This window comes from Anser cygnoides, chromosome 9 (genome assembly GCF_040182565.1).
Source record: "Anser cygnoides isolate HZ-2024a breed goose chromosome 9, Taihu_goose_T2T_genome, whole genome shotgun sequence".
Classification (NCBI taxonomy): Eukaryota; Metazoa; Chordata; class Aves; order Anseriformes; family Anatidae; genus Anser; species Anser cygnoides.
This window is the reverse complement of record NC_089881.1, coordinates 19,660,392-19,678,715: the sequence shown is the minus strand read 5'-3', so window position 1 is coordinate 19,678,715 and position 18,324 is coordinate 19,660,392. Positions and strand designations below refer to the sequence as shown.

General features: G+C 46.7%; 1 protein-coding gene across 8 annotated transcripts in view; it reads left to right on the top strand.

Moving 5' to 3' along the window:
- Positions 1-18,324, top strand: part of KCNMB2 (potassium calcium-activated channel subfamily M regulatory beta subunit 2) — a 129,999-nt gene that overhangs the window by 87,100 nt on the left and 24,575 nt on the right. Inside the window, exon 1 of one of the 8 annotated variants that reach the window (XM_013174778.3) lies at positions 1,021-1,128. The exons of the other annotated variants lie outside the window; for them this stretch is intronic. The gene's annotated coding sequence lies outside the window, so the exon portion shown is untranslated. Of the gene's footprint in view, positions 1-1,020; positions 1,129-18,324 lie in introns of those variants that run through there. 8 annotated transcript variants of the gene reach the window in all.

The following is an 18,324-nucleotide window of genomic DNA, read 5'->3' as shown; positions in this document are numbered from 1 at the left end:
CCACACACATTGGAAAATATCCTGTACAACCACATGCACACAAGGCATATGTCTCTGTACGGCATAGCTCCTCTTCCTGCTCTTGCTGTATTTTATCTTTAAGTTGGGAGAGCTTTTTTGTAACAAACCATCAGAGAGGAACAGCTAGTTACCAAGGAGACTCTCTGATGAATCAGAGACTGACTGGTATAAGATCTAGATGGGTTGTAGCTTCTTAATTCATTAGACCTCACATTTTAAAAAGGGGGAAAAGATCCTATCGCAGCCATGGATCATGCATTTCTCCTGCTGGGAAAAGCAGCTTTTATTTTGGCCATAGGAGCAAACAGCAAGTGCACGGTGTAGGACAGCAGCAAGCGGACTGAGGCAAGCAAGTCTCTCTGGCACACTCTCAGCTCAGAAAACCAAACACCACCCAAGGACAGAGCGGTCTGGATGGAGGTGACGGAGGGAAGGGCTGGAAAGCCCCTGTCATCACACCACCAAGGAGGCACGGTGTCAGGCGAGCATTGTAGCAGCAGCAGCACGGCTGCTCCGTCACAGCCCTGGCATTTCTCAAAGTAGAGATCGCAAGCGAGGAGTAACCGCAGGAGCGGGGCTGCCCCACCACCAGACACCGCTGCGAGCTCCCTTTTCTGCCCAAGCTCCGCGGTTTTCTTCCAAGGAGCAAGCGAGAACGAGGCATCGCCTGCAGCACGCACCCTGCCCCGGTGAGCACCATGCCCCGGGGCCACGCGAGGAGCCTGGGCAGAGCAGGTGGGAAGAGGGGCTTCTGCAGGCACAGGGGCACCAGAGAGCTCCGGGGAGCAACGTCCAGAAACAGGAACCCTGGCTTTTCTAGGCTGACTTTATCCAGAGGGTCTTCTCACCCGCTTCCTTCTGGCAGCTCATCTCCAAAAAGTCACTGAACGCTGGTGCTTTACCTCTACGCAGATACAAAGCAATTAAAACAACCCAGGAACTGTGAGAGCAGCGAGAAATATCTGGAGACACATTGAGAACTACACAGAAACCTCCAGCTTGCACACAGGCTGCTGCTTTCCCAAAGGTGGAAACCACTGAAGTAGACGATGGGAAAAATCTTCCTGTCCCACTGAACTCTCTGCTTTGGGTACTGCTGCTGCCAAGGTAAAGCTGGTCATCATGGGGCGGCAGCCACGGGGCACGGAGAGGTGGTGGACGTGGGGACAGTGCCAGGGAAGGGTGATTATAGCATGTGTTAGAGCAAACTCGGGCTTGGCAGCTCAGCATGCCTTGGAAAAGGATTTCCTAGAGCACTTCTATCTGACAAGCAGCAGGCACGAGCCGGGCTGCAAGCCGAGGATTGGAGTGAAGGACATTCTGCAGGCAAGCAAGTTCAAGTGCTGGTTTAGGATATGAATTACAATTGCTTGTCTGAGGAATTAGCTGTTGGTAGCATTCATGGGTTGGAGTTAAAGGTTTCAGGTAATATTTTAGCCATGTATATTGTAATACTCTATGGGGGGGACCTGCTAGAACACCCTGTGGACCTCTAATGTGGAAAGTGAAATAGCCCTGAATGCACTGAGGCTGAAAACAGCATATGGGATAGGGAAGTGGCACAAGCAAAACTTTGTGGGCTGAAAGCTGCTTTTGGCACCACGACAGAAATCATCAGGAAGTCTCTGGCTGTAGCTGGCAGGGGATAACTCATGGCCAGCCCCCCCAGCCCATGCATTGGGCTCAGCCCCTAGCTGTGCAGCGCTCCCCCTCTGTGCTCCTCAGCCAGGCCAGGGCAATTACAGGTGTAGCAGCAGCAAACTGAGACAAGCTGCCAGCTCCCAGTTTTCATGGGCTTCATGTGCTGTTGATGCTTGTTTAACCTCATATTGATCTTCATTTATTTTAGGGTGAAAATGAAAGATTTACTTATTTACATTTAAAGTGACGAAGGGCTGAGGGAACAGCAGCTGCACACAAACTTCCCAGGGGCAGAGCACAAACTTCCGTGCACACCTCAGCCTGCACCACAACAGTGCTGCTATCCCAGCCACAGGCTGATCTGGCTGTCCATACTCCACAGAAAGCATTGAGTTTGGGTTTTTTGAATGCATACAGGCAGCTACTAGAACAAAGCCACATCTTAAACAGGGCCTTTAACGCAAGGACAAACAGGCAGGTTAGGAACTTACAAGTGGAGAAACTGTGGCAGCGAGCACTCAAATTGAATAAAATCCTACAGCTAAGCAGAAACAACAACCAGATAGGAACATAAGCATTGATTTCCATTGTTTTGCACTGGTATATATGTGGAGTGCCTGGGAATTCATTGCTCTGGTGACCATTGCTTTGCCCCAAAGCTTCTTCCTTTGGAGTTCGATTTGTCACCACTAGCATTCATCTGCTGTGTAAATACCTAGAGTAAGGTACTGCTTGCTTCCACCAAGCTGTGGTGCTTGGCACAGTATCTGATGCCATGGTACTAAACTGGCATTAAAACAGGAGTTGTTACATCAGTTTTTGTATTTTAGCTTTATCTGTACTTTGCTCTGGACCTCTGCATGTGCATATTCTTGCACAGCATTTCTGAAATCAGTTATTCTCTGCACATTTAGCTTCTGATGCTGAGCGCCGAGTGCAGACACTAGGGAAATTTATGAAGCAGCCACACAGATTAGCTCCCAACAGTAATCCACTCAGCCCCACTTCAAGAAAAGCGGTCTTGTGCCAGGAGTGGGTCATTGCCTTGCTGAAAATCCCCTTGCTCACCTGCAGCCCCTGGGCATAGCCACAAAGTGCTACCTTCAGCCATTGACTTGTCCCTATGTTAAAAAAAAAGTGCTTAGATGGATCCCACAGGGCAATTTCCCCATGTCCCCAGTGCAGTGCCAAAGCATCCCCTTCTCAGCTGGCCCCCCAAGGGACGCTGCGGGAGTCCAGAGGCTACAGCACAGAGCCTGAGCAGTGCACAGAGCACTGAGCGAGCTGGGTTCAGGACAGGGACTGGGGACCAGCCCAGCCCCTCACACACCAGGAAGGCAAATCCCAGCCCCGGCACAGCAGGGAGGTGCAGAATCCTTCCTGACAACCTTCTCTGAATGACCCAGATTGCATCAATGGGCTCTGGAGGGAGCCCACAGCCGGAGCTCTTCAGATGGGAGCATAGGACTAGCACCATGGGGCCCCAGAGAGAAAAGCAGCACAACCATGGGAAAGGAAAGCAGAAGGCCTCAGCACCCTTCCCACCTTCACAGCCGGTAAATCTCTAATTTCCTTTTTTTTTCCCCCTTCTAAATGAGCCAGAGAAATCAACCCCTCTCTGTGCCACTTTGCATGCCAAGCACCAGGGTGCCGGAGAGCACTGAACTTTGCCTTGCAGGCTGCTCCTGAAAAACCCAGAGGCAACCACATAGGCTGGAGTATTGCATGTGTCCAGAGTGACCCAACATTAGTCTCCTTTATATTTAAAGATCATTTGGCATATCAGTGTACTGGTAACCAGATGATGCACGTTGTGCCAGCAAAAGGACAGCAGCAAGAAGGAGCCGCCTGGGTTTTGCATGTTCATCCAGAGGTTACAAGCATGGTGCTTGTGACACCCTCCAGGAGAAGAGCAGGCAGCAATACTCCAGCTGGTGAAGGGGTCCATGTGAGTGCCCAGAAATGATACAGGGGGGCATGCCAGAAGTTCTCACTCCAATTCAGAGCCTCCCTTCAGAACAAGGCAGCTCTGCAGTGCCTCTCAGGCTGAGCAGTGCCTCTTGGCTCATGTCTTGTTGAAATGCAACAAGCATCCTTCCCTGTGCAGGTGCAAGCCATGAGCACTGTTAAGCTGGGCACGAACCACTTACAGCAACATTGCCTCTTAATAGAAGACACATCACAGTAGCAGCCACACTACAGACCATTAATTTACTGCCAGGTGGCTTGACCCTAGACTTTAATGTGCATTTAGCTAGAGGTCTGCAGCAGAGATTACAGCACAATAGTAGAAACGCACTTTTACAGGAATTATTTTAATGCTAGTTGAACTCTGACAGAACTCCCTGTGGCTCCCACGTGGCCAGAGATGCACTCATTTGTGCCCACTTACAGGTAAATGCTGCTGGGTGTAACATTTGGGTGTTTACACAAGCAGGCAGAAGGCAGTGATTTCGATAGGTGTTTTACCAGGAATGAAGCAGGATGAAGAAGCACGTAGTTAGAAAGCGAGTTGTCATTTAGGCAAAGCTGCTGTTTTAATACTTAACTACAGATGTCTGAGCTCCTGGTGCAGCTACACAGACACTTTAACCCCTGTGCTTTGGGCACACACTGGTGCCTTGGGCTGGATCCGAATCAAGCTGCCTTCCCTTAGCACTGCGCTCACCACTGAGCACAGGCACAAACCTGGCACTTTGTGCTCAGAAATATCATCCCCCAGCCACACTGCCAGGGGTGCAGGAAGGATAGCGGGCCAAATTTCCACCCAGTGTTAGTCAATTTAACTTCCAATTTGCTCAGAAGAGCCATGCCCATCTCTGAAAGAGGCCATCTGCACTCTCATTGATAAGGTGGTCTTGTTCACTGGTACATTTCCAGCACAGTGAGGCTGCATGCTCTTGCTACTATCAGTAGAGATGGAAAATCACCTTTAATTAGAGCTTTGAACTATCCCACTGTTCTCAGCAATTAGCTCCTGTCCTGGGTTTGTGAATTGAACAGCAGCCCTGCACACTGGAGATGTGGCAAGCCTTGAGAACTGCCCTTTTTCACTCTGCTTCCAATTCTTAACTCTGCTGTTGGCGTGTAAAGACCAAAGGGGAGAGAAAATGTCTTGCATGAAGGAAGAATAAAAATCTCAAATTGAATAAACCCAACCATGAGCATGTAGGTAGGACATGGTTTTTTCTGGTTAAAACTGAAGTCTGTCTCTGCAAATACTCAGCTTAAGTAGCTCTGAGGTGTGTGGTGTTGACAAGCACTGGAAGTTTCAGCTGCAGGGAAGGGTAACAGAGCATCCCCCTGCTGCCAGCAGGTCTACCAGGTCCCTGCACTGCCAGCTTCCTGCCAGCAATTAGCAGGTCAGCATGAGGCAGCAAAGGTTGCTCCCAGATGGGATTTACCACCAGCACAAGGGCTCAGTGTAGAAAGAACAGACCTTTCTTCCCCTCACCATCTCCAGCCCTTCCCTCTCACTCCCACCCATCCTCCAGTGTCACAGAGCTCTATCATCATTGTCACATCCCTCATCACCCCCAGGTGATGTTCTCCCTCCCCAGCCATCCGAGACACCCCATCTGACCCTGCCTCACTCCCCCCCATCCCTCTGCCCTCCACCACAGGGCTCCTGCCCCCACACGAGCTCCAGAGCTGGCCCTGTGCTTCAGCACCTCACAGCACACCTCCAGCCAGGGTATGAAAACCATTTAATACCACTTGTCCAGCTGGCGCGGGAAGTTACACCACTAAAAAATAATTGCATTTCACACTAGTTACAGATAAAGCAGACCCCTCTTAATCATCAAGATATGGCCTGATGTGCATTATGAGTTATCAACAGCCCCATAAGTGAAATAACAGATACAAGACCAAAAGCTAAGTCATAAGTGTTCTCAGATGCCTGCAGATTAATCATGTTATATCTCTATAGTAGCATCCAAAGCTTCCCATTCATGCACAGCCTTAAAGCCACAGGACAGCTCCTCAGCTGCAGCTCTGCCCTGTCTGAAGGCAGGAAAGCCAGGAAGGAAGGTAGCTGATCACCTCCAAACACAAGTCAATGGAAAAACTGAAAACCACCTAGAATTTGACTCCTTTTCTGTTCCACTGGGTGGAAGAAAACCTGCCTTCTTGTGTCAGTCCTTCGCAGCAATTATAAGATTGATACTTTTTTTTAAAAGCAATTTCTCCTAAGTACACATCCACTCCTGATCTGACTAATGGGCTAAAACTGTACTGTTGGTATTTTTGGAATTGATTGCGAACTCCTGATCCATGAAGATAAGCACCAAGCCCAGCAAAACAAGAGCACAGGTGCTGCTGAGATGGCAATCCCTGCTCAGGGTCTGAGCCTGCAGTTACATGGCCCAAGGCAAACCCACTGCTCCTCCACACAGCACAGATGCCAATTCCTCCCACTCAGGGATTAAGTAGATGGCCACACAGCAGTTACTGACCTGTCTGCATCCCTATCAAGTGCTCTAAGTGCTCAAGCCACAGCAGAAGCAGCACAGCTTCACCTTAATTGCATAAGCACACAGCTTGCTCAAACTCCACTAAGGGCAAGATGGTTTATGCAGGCCCACACTCAAGGATTTACAGTAGTCTTTAGCCTAGTCACTCTCAGCTGCATCAGTCTCCTTTGCATACATAAGGTGCTTGCCAGCTTCAGCTCCCTTCTTACACCTGCAGTCCAAGTCACATCTGGTCTGTGTTATGCCACTGAGCCAAAAAGACCAGCTAGTGACAAATGACAGAGCCAGAGGAAATAAGACTATTTGGGCAGAAAACTTCACTATAACCCACCACAAAGGATCAGAGAATTTTAACCTATCCCCTTCAGATTCTCACAACCAAACAACTCAGAAGGGGTAAATCCCTCCAGGGCATGAGAAAGCCACAGCTGTTTGGGAGCCTTGCTCCTAGGAGGGAGCATCACTTCACACCAGCAAGCATCCAACTCGGATGGGCACTTCCTACAGAAAGTACCTGAGAACATATCAGCCACAGACATCAGCCCACAGCTTCCACATGCCAGCTCACCATGTGACACAAATGCACCACTTATCACCATCGTTAATGGCCATGAACCTGAAGGCTGAAATTTCCATTTGCAGCATAGAATACACTGGTCAATAACAGATTCAGCCCACAAATAAACAGAGAAGCTCTGACCTGTGCAATGGACCAGTGATAGAAAGACAACTCATTTATTTCTCAGTGGCTTGTAACATCTCCAAAACTGGCAAAATTGGCTCCCTTGGAGTTATACTAGATGAGTTACTGCTGTAGTTTGTCCCAGAAAGGATCCAGCAATGTCATTATACCTGCTGCCTGGTACTACAGACAGCTGCTCCAATGCAGTAAAGCTGAGTAGCACACACTTGCTCTGGTAGAGGAGGTGCCTTCATAGTTTGCAGCTCAAGCTGAGACCACCTATATGCTCGGGCTGGGCAGCTGATATCCCTAAACATCACCTTCTAAACATCCTGGACATATAGCAATTGCTGTAAGGAAGGGTTAAGTTGGGGAAGGGAGGTATCGAGGAGAAGGAAAAGGGAAGTCCCTCACCCCATCTGCTGACCACAAGCACCACAGACTGGGGCTCACTGCAGGGCCATGGCCCAGCTACCGCCTCATCAAGGAACTGGCTGCAGTCCAGCCCTCACAAGTGGTGTCAATGGTACATTGTTAGGTGTGCTAAGATGATGTTACAGAAATATGGGCTATCATTCATCATTGCTGTCAGTTTTATAGGACAAGTGTCACTGTAGCACAGCTGGAGTCTGGTGCTTCCAGGGCTAGCAGGCTCTGGGAAAGCAGGTCAGGTATAGCCTTGTGCTGGCCCCAGCTGGGAACAGGGTCCTCATCAAGTGCTGCAAGGGACAAGTCCCCCAGCAGCTCACATCTCCACCATTTCACACTTTCTCCAAGCTGGCCTTTTCTTCCTCTACTCATTAACTGAAGCCCATGGCTATGCCCTGCTCACACTACGCCTCGGTGACCAGCTTTGCATCCCCTCCCACCAGGCATACAGCCCCCGCTCAGCCCCTGTCCCACCTTGTAACTAAAGCTCTGTTCTCGTGTTCCAGTTTCCCAGTTTCATTTTCCCTGTTTCAGACCCTTTGTGTCCCCCTGGCCTTTCCTCCTCTCACTGCTCATGGTGCTGAGCTGCCCTCACCACAGGCAGCACCAAGCAGCCTCCCTCAGGCAAGATCTTATTACTAAGAGTGGAATTTTCCAAATATTGACTTATTTTAGCCTAAATAATATCACTCTATTGTTATTGCCTATAAAGCTGGCTCTGTTTCACCTTCTATAATACTTCTAAAGCAACTTGACTGCATCAAAGATAACCCATACATAAGAGCAGCAGAACCAGTCTGCATTTAGTACAGTCCACCAGCTGAACTAAAACCCTGAACCCACAATCTGCTCTTGTTAAAGAGTGATAGGTATAAACCAATACATGCTTTTCTCCACTTTTCTCCCATACCTGCATGCCTACACAAAGAGGAAAGCACATACAGTCGGCCTGACTTGAACTGAGTGTTCAAAGAAGCAACAAACAGACAAAAAGGGAATAATTTCAAACTACTAGATGCAGTACCTTGGACATACAAATGGTGCTTCCCCCTTGCTTGCAAACATCTTTCCCCATACTACACAGCTTCTCCTTCTTCCGGCCAACACTTCCAAAAGGTGTTTTCTTCAAAAACCTCAGCAAGAAGCTCTCCAAAACTGCTCACAGCAAACCAGCCCCCACTGCTCCTGGGTGAGCATTTTATCTGCTCCCAATCTGGCCGGGATGGTGAGCACCTGGAGCTGATCGCTCTACCTCGTCATACTTCCACTAACTTTAACAGATCCCTAACGACAATTTGTATCATCTGAGTGCCTGGCATTGGCTCCCTGTATTAGTTTATGAGTGCAGGTAGTGTTTTAAGACAACACAGTAGAGAAAAAAATGTTATTTTTACAATTAAGCCTGAAGGCAGGGTAGTAGCAAAAGTTAGCTTGTTTGCAAGCCAACCATTCTGCTTTGTGATACATAGGTTGTACCTCTGCAGTTCAGGTAGGAGGTTTAGCATCCACTTTAGCCACAACTGCAAGGGACAGTGAGCAGGAGATGGATATTTTGGGTGTTTCATCTGGCTGCAGTTACTGAGGAGACGGCCTCAGTGACATCCGTGTGCACCCCAGCTGGGTCAGCGGGGCTGCGCTTCGAGTGAGGCATGGCTGGGGAGTAAAAGGCACAAGCTTGCTATAGAATGCCCTCAGCACGTGCTTCCACTTCCAGGTGAAAATATATGTTATTAGTAGTGTTTAATAATAAAGAACATTAGTATTGGGAGATCTACATTAGTGCTGTGGCTAGTAGCAGCGTGCTGTGGGTTAAGAGCCATAAACCCTGCTGTTACAGCTCCCAGCAGTGTTGGGGTATAACTAACATTTGGGTATATCACGCTAAAAACGTCCTGATGATGCAACACAGAGTATCAGCGCTTCCTAGTTCCTCACATGACGCAGCCACAACGTGGGCTGAACCCAGTCTTTCTGAAAGTGCCACCAAGAAGAGCTGTCTGTGCGAGCTGCGTGTGGTGCGAGCCTGCTGCCAGCAGCAGTCTGCGGTCTGTGCGGGCTTCAGTCAGCAGCTGAGGGGCTGAAAAAGAAGCAAGAGGTAGTTGTTTGCTTCCACCCCACCAGTTCTGTGTGCTTACGTGCAGAATGGTAACGGTACGTGAGCGTGATACCCATATGGTAGGTACGTGTATTCCCGACCTGTAAATTATGTAGTCCCTCTACGCCCTTAGGCACCTTGTCTCCGAGAACCACTAAGAAAGCCTCTCTCATTTCGTTTCTTTATGTTTGTTTCAGTTTATTTATGTGTTGATTCTGTTTCTGCAAATAGCAATGAGTTTGATGCAGGACCAGCTGTTTTTAGGCTATCGTAAAGTATGAATATTACAGAGAGGCCCATCAGAAGGCTTTCATTAATGCTGGCAGATGCTGTACATTTGTACTTAGAGCTCTGTCATGATAACCTCCAAAAGCTTAGCTGAGCTTTCAGAGATTTGCAGGTCTCCAGCATGTCCTGGAGATCTTCTGATAGATCGAGGGAAGATTGGGTGACCAGGAGTCTGAACGGGGACCACTTCTGCTCCTTGAAATTCACGTCAAACCTTCGAGCTAGGCAGTAGCAGCTGCTTCTAACCCCGGTGTTTTTCTTTGGCAACCTCACAGGCCCCTTGGTTCAGGCACTAGCTGTTCAGTGTTGCCCTGGAATAAACCTGGAACCGATCCCATGGAGCTGGTAGAGTTTGTGCTGAAACAAATGTTAGACTAAGGAATGAACATTCATTGACTTGTGTAATGCTGCGTGCCTTCCCGTAATGCATTTTCACTACACTTTCAGACTTTCAGATTTTCAGTCTGGCATTAATAGAAGAAAGTATCTCAGGGTCAGGCCTGCGTTACGGTCAGGCTTTTAGCACCCTCCGGGCCCCTTTTCCTCTTCTCACGTCTGCAGCAGCCACAGACAGCCAGGCCACTGGCATGTGGTTAGCAGCAGATTGCAGTGAGTGCAGCGGGCATCTTAAACCCCTCTGCTTGGTCTGAATGATCTGCCAGGGGTGTATTGAATTTACCAACAATTTCTTCTTGTATTTACCATATTCCCTGGCTGTCTATTGTGTAACTGTTGTGTTACTTTAGGCAACACCTGCCATATATTTTTTACCTTCAATTTTATAGGCCTTGCCAAGAAGATTGCTATATGCTATGTTAGGTTCTTCTATTTACTCATATAAGCTGCCTTTTTTCCAAATATCAAAATATTACTAGGTCTCTATATAAATGTCTCTTGAATGTAGAGGAATGAGATTTAATATTGCTTCTCACTTGTCTAACGGGAGGTTTGTTTCTTTTTATGGTAAAATCATTGCTGTTGCAATTTATCAGCCACACAGATATAACAAGCTTTCTGTGTCTTGGATAGAAAACTTCACTGTAAAACCACACTAGGAGAGCTGAAATACCGCTTCCAGGTATGACTGCTGCTTTATGTGCTCTCGTTTGGGGTATTTGGCCTCAGGATTCCCATTTATGCTCTGAATTCTCTCTCAGTCCAAAGCTTGGAAGCTAAGATGAGTTTAATACCCAAAACTACTTCTACTCTTCAGGCTGCAATAGTCCAATATTCCCTCTAAGCAGAATGCAATTCCATCTGGTGAACCTTGGCTCAGATGACTGATAAATTTATCTGTCGCTGCCAGCTGTGAAGCAGCAGGGTGCCTGAGATGAGCATCCGCAGCAGCCACCCACGCAGGGCCAACATGACGTCCTCTGCTTCTGGATCTAGATAAAATTTCATCGGTCTTTTGGGGAGAACGGGGGGGTGTAAGGGTTAATATCACAACAATGCCATGAGCTGTTTCCTGGCCATTCTGCCTGACATGATAGGAACCTTGTAGGAACACTGCTTTTGTGGGATTTCTGTTATTTTTCTTGGAGCAATCTGCAAGAGGATGGCTAATCTTATGAGATGTCAACCACGTATTCTCAGCCAAGGGCATGTAGAAATGGTTTATTTCAGATCCATCCAACAACCAGAACACGCTGAGTAGCTTTGGATGCAAGGATTCAAAGCCAATTCCTCAAAGCACTTCCCAAAATTTTACCCAAGAGCCTCAAATGAACATTTGACCTTATATCCACTGATAATCTTTTTAAGCATTTATCCAAAAAAAAAAAAAAAAAAAAAGACTAATTTCTGAACCAGGACTTACTGAAGATTAACAGCTCTGTATTTGAGCATCAGTGACTTTGAGTGAATTTTCCCTTAACTAGAAATTTTCTCCCAACACACAGCCCCAGGGCCAGCACTGTATCACGAAGGGCCAACAGGCAGCATGCAGTGACACACTGGAAAAGCGTCAAAACATTCATGTATTGCTTGGCCAGGGACTGCAGGTGACTGTGGCTCAGAAGGGAACCCCTTGGAGCAAGCCTCTGCCTTACCAGCGTCGGTGCCACACGTCCTGGGCTGCCTCCAGAACTGCCAAACAGCTGAACCCAAAAAGCAACCTAAAATCACTTGCAGGCTGTGTGCCTCTGTAAGCAGTCTGGCTCTAAAGAGAATTTGTTTTGTTTCCAGACTGTCTTAAAAAGACCCTTCACCTAGCTCTGACCTCAAATCCTTGTGCTCCAGACAGGGCTGAGAGATTGTTCCTTGGGACTTCAGCACTTGTTAATTCTCTTAAAGAGATTACTCAAATCTCCTAAACAAATATCTGACTAGATTTTGGATTAACCACGGGTGCTAAAATGACCTTGTTGATGAAATCAGCACGATCTAACCACACAAATTGGAGAGGGAAGCCTTGGATCTAACTGTAGCTCAGTAGGTACATGTAGATTTGGGGTTAGACTGTTACAGACATTTTCTCAGGATCCGGGAGCAGCTCAGCAAGGTCTGCATGCAACCTTTTTTGTCTTTGTGTTGTGGCCAGGAGTGAAGCCCAGGAATTGTTTGTGTGCTGAGCGTTTCGCAAAAACGAGATCATTAAATCAAAACTGAAGCACCTTCAGCCTACATCTGTTCTGGTGGTGTTCTTGTTACTGTTCTTCCATAACACCAGCAGATTTCCCTGCAAAATCTCTAGTGTCTGTAATGGAAACAATTTCAAATCCAGTACGAATTCATAGACAGTTTTCAAAGGAAAAAAAGTCATTGGAAGGCAAAGCCCATGATGGCTGAAGCACTTAAATCTACTTTCATATCTCTTTGCCCAAATTTCAGTTTAATTTACTCATTTGCTAATCCTAATTTTCCAGTCCTGTGCTTACAAGCCTCACTCATGTGGAAACACATTAAACTTCTGCAATTAGCTGCAACTTAGGGCTTCAAAACTCTCGTCGGCTTTGCTTCTCAGCCTGCAGCGTGTAATGGTGGGTTTGCCTTCCTTGTCTCAAAAACATTTTAGATGCGCTTACTGCTCCCTACCTGAGCACTGTGCTCCATTTCGCTCTCACTGGTGTTCATTAGGACAGAAGTACCCCACTTCCACTGAACTTCAACGATACCCGATGCAGGAATGTAGACTTTTCTCAAAGATTTCTTCGGATGCTGTGATTTATTTTTCATTCGGTTTTGATGATATCATATATGAAATATATTTAATATATTTTTAAAAAGGGCTTTGTCACTGTGATGTGCTGCATGGAGAAATAGCAAGTAAATGTGATGTGACAAAATATTGAAGGGGAACCATGTTTGAGACACTCTTTACTTCTGGCAAATGGGAAGAGCGAGCTCGTTGTGTCCGAAGAGCACAGGCTGCTGCTAAAGCAGGTGGCTCGGGGGGGTACAGCCCCACCGCTGCCCCCATCCATCTTCTGCACAGGGAAAACCAGCCAGGGAGGCGGGGGGGGCCAATCTTCCCTGATCCCAGCCGGGCTCCACAGCTTTCTCCTCTGCTCCCCTCAGGGGGATGTATTTCTGTGTGCTGATTTAAGGAGAAAAGCCTTTTTAATCCAGTATCATACAGGCTCAACATATGGATATTTTTCATTTTGAATGAAATATGACTATTAAGTTCTTTGGGCAGGGACTTTGTCCTCCACCGCCTTTACAAGGCACTCAGCACACTGCTGGTATTATAGATGGAAATACTACAAATAATATATTACAGTTCTGATCTCAGAGATCTGTTTCATTGGAAATGTGCTCACAAAGTGTATCTGCACGTTGCGATAGAAAAGGCTCTGATACAAGGAGCACTTCCCCAAAAGGCGGTGCTGAGCCCTACCCTGAAAAAGTTTGGGGTCAAAACCTGTTCTGATGTAGGCTTCCAATTAACTCTTAAGGGTCTTCTTGGTTTGGTTCCAGCAGTAAAATGGTGACATCCTGCACAAGGGACAAAAAGTTTAGCATACAGAGTACTCATCTGCAAACTGGACAAGAGCTGTTTCCTCCTGCAAGGTAGCACTATGTAATAGTTTGAGACAGAAAGACAGAATGAATTCCCTAACCATTTGAAGGCAAACAGGTAAAAAGGACTTAAAAAAAAAAAAACCTTGTAGAAAAGAATTTATTATTAACTGAAAAAGTAATTTAACGGAATAGTAATGTTCTCATACCACTGAGCAAATCTAATACCAGCTCTGCAAATCTAATAAGATCTCTGCAAAAGCAGAGAAGTTCAATCTGAAGTGCACTCTTTTGAGTCTGAGGCCAGTGTCCAGTAAGTACAATAGAAATATTACTTCAGCTTCAATACAAGCCGGATCAGGCCTCCACTGAATTTAGACTGTCAGTGGTTGTTATTGTCTCTGCAGAATATTCCACTTAGACTCACCACAGTGATTAAAGTAGCTTCTAATTTCCACAACAATACAAGCAAATTCTCAGTGTGTGCTGCTCTTGCAAGCAGAACATAGGAGGCACTGCCATGCTTGCACCAGAGCCGTCTCCTGCATTAAGCAAGAGCCAAATTGGCCCAGAAAAATCACAAGTGGATGGGACGCAACCACCAGACCTTCTTAAATGAGGTGTAATCGATAGGCAGAGCCTTCCACCACGGTAACAAATGGTGCATGAATCCTCACCCCACCCTCCGAGGGATCCTTGAACAGCCAGCAGGAGACACAGCACCCATCCTGCAATGATTATGCTACTGCATTGCCAGCTGTTGTATTTCTAATTTTGCTAATGGCCAAATCATTGTGCTTCAGCCACTTCTTTATTACGTACATCAGCTGGAAATTATCAGCTTCATTACCCAAAGCTCCAAAAGGCTCCATGTCATGAGCCATGTGGAATTCAACATACATAGAAAAGGCTGGCTGTGCAATGGTGTTTCACAAGGAGCAACTGCTGTGCACCAAGACAAGCTATCTTGGTCTATCATTTTTTTGCAGGTCCCAGCAACATCTCCCAGTTGAGCATTCCATTAACTTTTTCACCCCCCTGTTTCTCAAAAAAGCCCAGAGGTAATCTTAATCCCCCTTATCTTGCTACACTATTATCTTGCTGTGTTTCTGCTGGCTTCACACTGAGATTTTGTGGAACTGTGTTTTCTTATTTAGCCCAAAATTGGCTTGGAGAAAGACAGCTCAAAGAGGTCTTTTCAGAGCAAGCTAGAAATAAAAATTGAAAGTCTTGTTTTGTGCCTGACTTAAATTCAGTATCAGTGTAGAGGGGGGGTTGTCTTGCTGCGGTTTAAGAGAAGGGAGAATCTCCTATTTGAGATGGGAGATTGATTCCTATTAGATTAATCCTGTTAGATTATTAGGAACTAGATTAGTCCCTTTGAGGGGCCCAGGATGCTCCACACACCCTTTGACTGCTGGGACCCGCAATTATCCCAACCCTGTCAACTCCAGAAAGAACTTCATCATGACACTGGTAGTACCCTTTCCCCTGTTGAACTGAGGGAGTCTTTAAAGTAAAAAGACATCACTGAACTTAGGCAACTGCAAAATACAACTAGCCAGGAAGAACATGTACAAAATTCAGTTATTTTTAAATGAGGTTGAAGTCATTTTATGGACCATACATTTGTAATGGCTGGCTATATTAATAAATTCAGTACATAAGCTTTCAAGTTTGAAGCAAGCCTCTCAGTCTGTTGCTTCAGAAAGTGCAATCCAAAAGCTATTGATCTATTTATACAGATAAGAACCCAACAGAGTTATCAGGATCAATGCAAACACTCAGAAGAAGACTCAGTATAACTAATAATAAATAAGTAAAGACCCAGGAAATAGAAATGTACAATTTAAAACTAACTGAAATGCTGACCCGAAGAATAGGTGTTTATGTACATTTCTGCAAATGCAATTCCGAGAAAGGGAAAGAGAGTGCAAAAAGTAAGTGGGTAATTTCAGAGGTGGCAGATGAGATAATGGACAAGCAGCATCCAACTCAAAGGAGATGGGCAGGGGCTAAAAGTGGTGGAAGCAACATAAGATTTTTGATTTGATTTGATTTTTCTACAGAACTTTCAAATTAATTTATACAAAGCAAGGTCTGAGTATTGTTATTGAAATCAAGCCAGGAGAGAGTACAGGAGCAGCATGGGTATCTTCATACACAGGTTTCGCAGGTTCAGGCAGTCTTAATTTTGCACCCACCTTCTTGTTTCCCAAGATCAACAGAAGTTTTGACATGGACCCTGTCATTTTTATGAACAGTTTTCCATCTGCCTTTGTTGTCTCTGAAGGTGGGATGGGATGGGACGGGACGGGACGGGACGGGACGGGATGGGGGCAGTAGGTTGGGCTGGCCACCACCACTTGTATTTCAAAGTACTTATCAGCCAGATCATCGATCCAGGATTTGGATGGATGACTATAGGATAGGCGTTGGGTCATGCCTATCCTCCACAGTAGTGTGGACAGCCTAGCTTGAAAACATTCTTAATCCAATTTTTCTTTGAGGCCTGATGAAGACCAAAACCCCCCAGGTGCTTGGTGCTGGGTGTAGCAGCAATGAAAGGCCAGCCCCAGCCCTGGACAGCTCACAACATGCTCTAGTTTTGTTTCAAGTGCTGCCCAGCCAAAAACATCAAGACAGGTTCAGACCAAGAGCTGCCTCACCCATTTTAGTGCATTAGATCTTACCCCCAAAAATAAAGGCCAGTCATGGGAACAGCCATCCTTTGGCTTTAAATGAGGAACTGAAACAGGCCAGTAATCAGGGGAGAAAAGATCACAAGACGTGTACGATTTCATCTCATCCATATTAGTGTACCTGAAAATACAATGAGCTTGCAAAAAATTACAATAGTTATGAGCTGGGGAAAAAAAAATAGCCTGGGACGCTGGGTCCAGGAAAAGTTCACTGAGTTTTGCCAGCAAGATTCAAACTTTTCCTAAAATAAGGAAATTGGATCCACTGCAGCCCCAATGCAGTAAGACAGACATGTATCTTATGTTTTGTTTCAGTGAACATCTGATGTGAATCAGCATTGTTTGTACTTCAGTTGGCTTATCCCAGAAATCAAGCACCTCCTTCCCCCACAGGCAGCCTGAGCACACCGGGAAGGCTGGCAGCAGCCCGAAGCTCAGAGCTCCCTTGATACGGCCACATAGGCACAGACATTGCACACAAGAGGAGAGCATCTGCAGCAACTGCAGAGGCCACAGGACAGTTGCTTTGCTGGTACGAGGCAGTGCAGCCCCACCGAAGGCAGTGTGAGAGGCTCTGAGCTGCCCCGGCCCTGGCAGTCAGCACCGAGCCAGCAGGCCCGGGTAGTGAGGAAGAATGGAGAGTGGGAAGAGAAAGAAAGAGCTAGAGAACTAGGGAAGGAGAAGAAGATCAGGGAGGGACCTTAGGTTAAAGAGCACGAGATTTCAAAGAAGTCAAGATTTCCTGCTTTAAGATTTGAAGGAGGAAAAAAGTACTTTCACAGAGAAAGTAATTAAATCCTGGAGGTGCTTTTGCAGAGGAGCCATTGCAGGTAACAATGGGAGATGGCTTCAGCCAGAGGACAAACCAGCTCCAAAACCTGCCAACAACAGGGACCCAGAAGGGTGCGTGAGGTCCCACCGGTGGGTCACAGCACTGCCACAGCTCAGCACAGGTCCATCCGTACCTTCTGTTCCTCAGGGCCATCCCTGAGCACCCATCAGCGGGCATCAGCCAGGGCCTAGCTCTGAATGGGGTGGACCTGGGCTCACACCTAGCACCGCTGCTCCTTAAATACCTTCCAGAAAGGAGAAACAGAGGGCAGGTCACAGGCTGATGTCCTCAAGCTCCACTGAAATCAAGAGACGTCGGCATGCAGCCAAAGGACTGCTGAACTCCGTGCTGCAGGGAGGGGAACGCCACTGGGCTTCAGGTGTGGTCCACAGCACATCGGGAGGGAGAGAGAGAGAAAGAGAGGTTAAAAGTTTAAACGATATTTAGATAGGGAACGAAAATATTGTCAAAAAGTCAATCAGAAGTCTAGATTTAGGCAGATCTGCTCTTATTTAACCTTCAGCATGAGATCAGGTCTCAGCCTTTCTATTCTTGGTAACAGCTGATGAATGCAGTGTAACAAGGTATTAATAAACATCTGCCCAGCTCTTAGATTAGTATGGGGAAGAATTAATGGAGGTCTTAGCACGTTCATATTTTCTGATTATGGCATGACTTTATTTATAGAAATAATAGGGGGAACGGAAATCGTCAGTGACACCCTGTCAATATACGTAATGAAATCCACTCGTTTAATTGCATTACACTTGGCTACAGAGTTGTATCAATAAAAGGTCCTCCTTAGAGCAGCTCAGTGGTCGCTATGTTCTTCATATAAGAAAGCTATTAAGATTAATATTTTTTCAATGAACCATTGGGAAAATAAGTCCTCTCTGACATACCTATTCCCGTGCCTCTGACCCCAACAGGGACGAGGCTGCCAGCTGTGCTGGGGCAAAGCTTGCCACCAGGCGAGGTGAAGCCCACTGCCCCTCAGCAGCAGTCCAGCTTTCACGCCACCTTTCCAGACAGTCCCTGCTTCCAGTCCCTAGAAAGTCCCAAATTTTAAAATAAACCCGGCCTGAAGCCTGTGCTATATTTTGTTTGTTGCCAGCAATGGCTAAACCAACTCACGCGTCAGCTCTGCTTCATGCCATGCCCTCCTATCCACCACAATAAAGTATCAACAGTGCTTA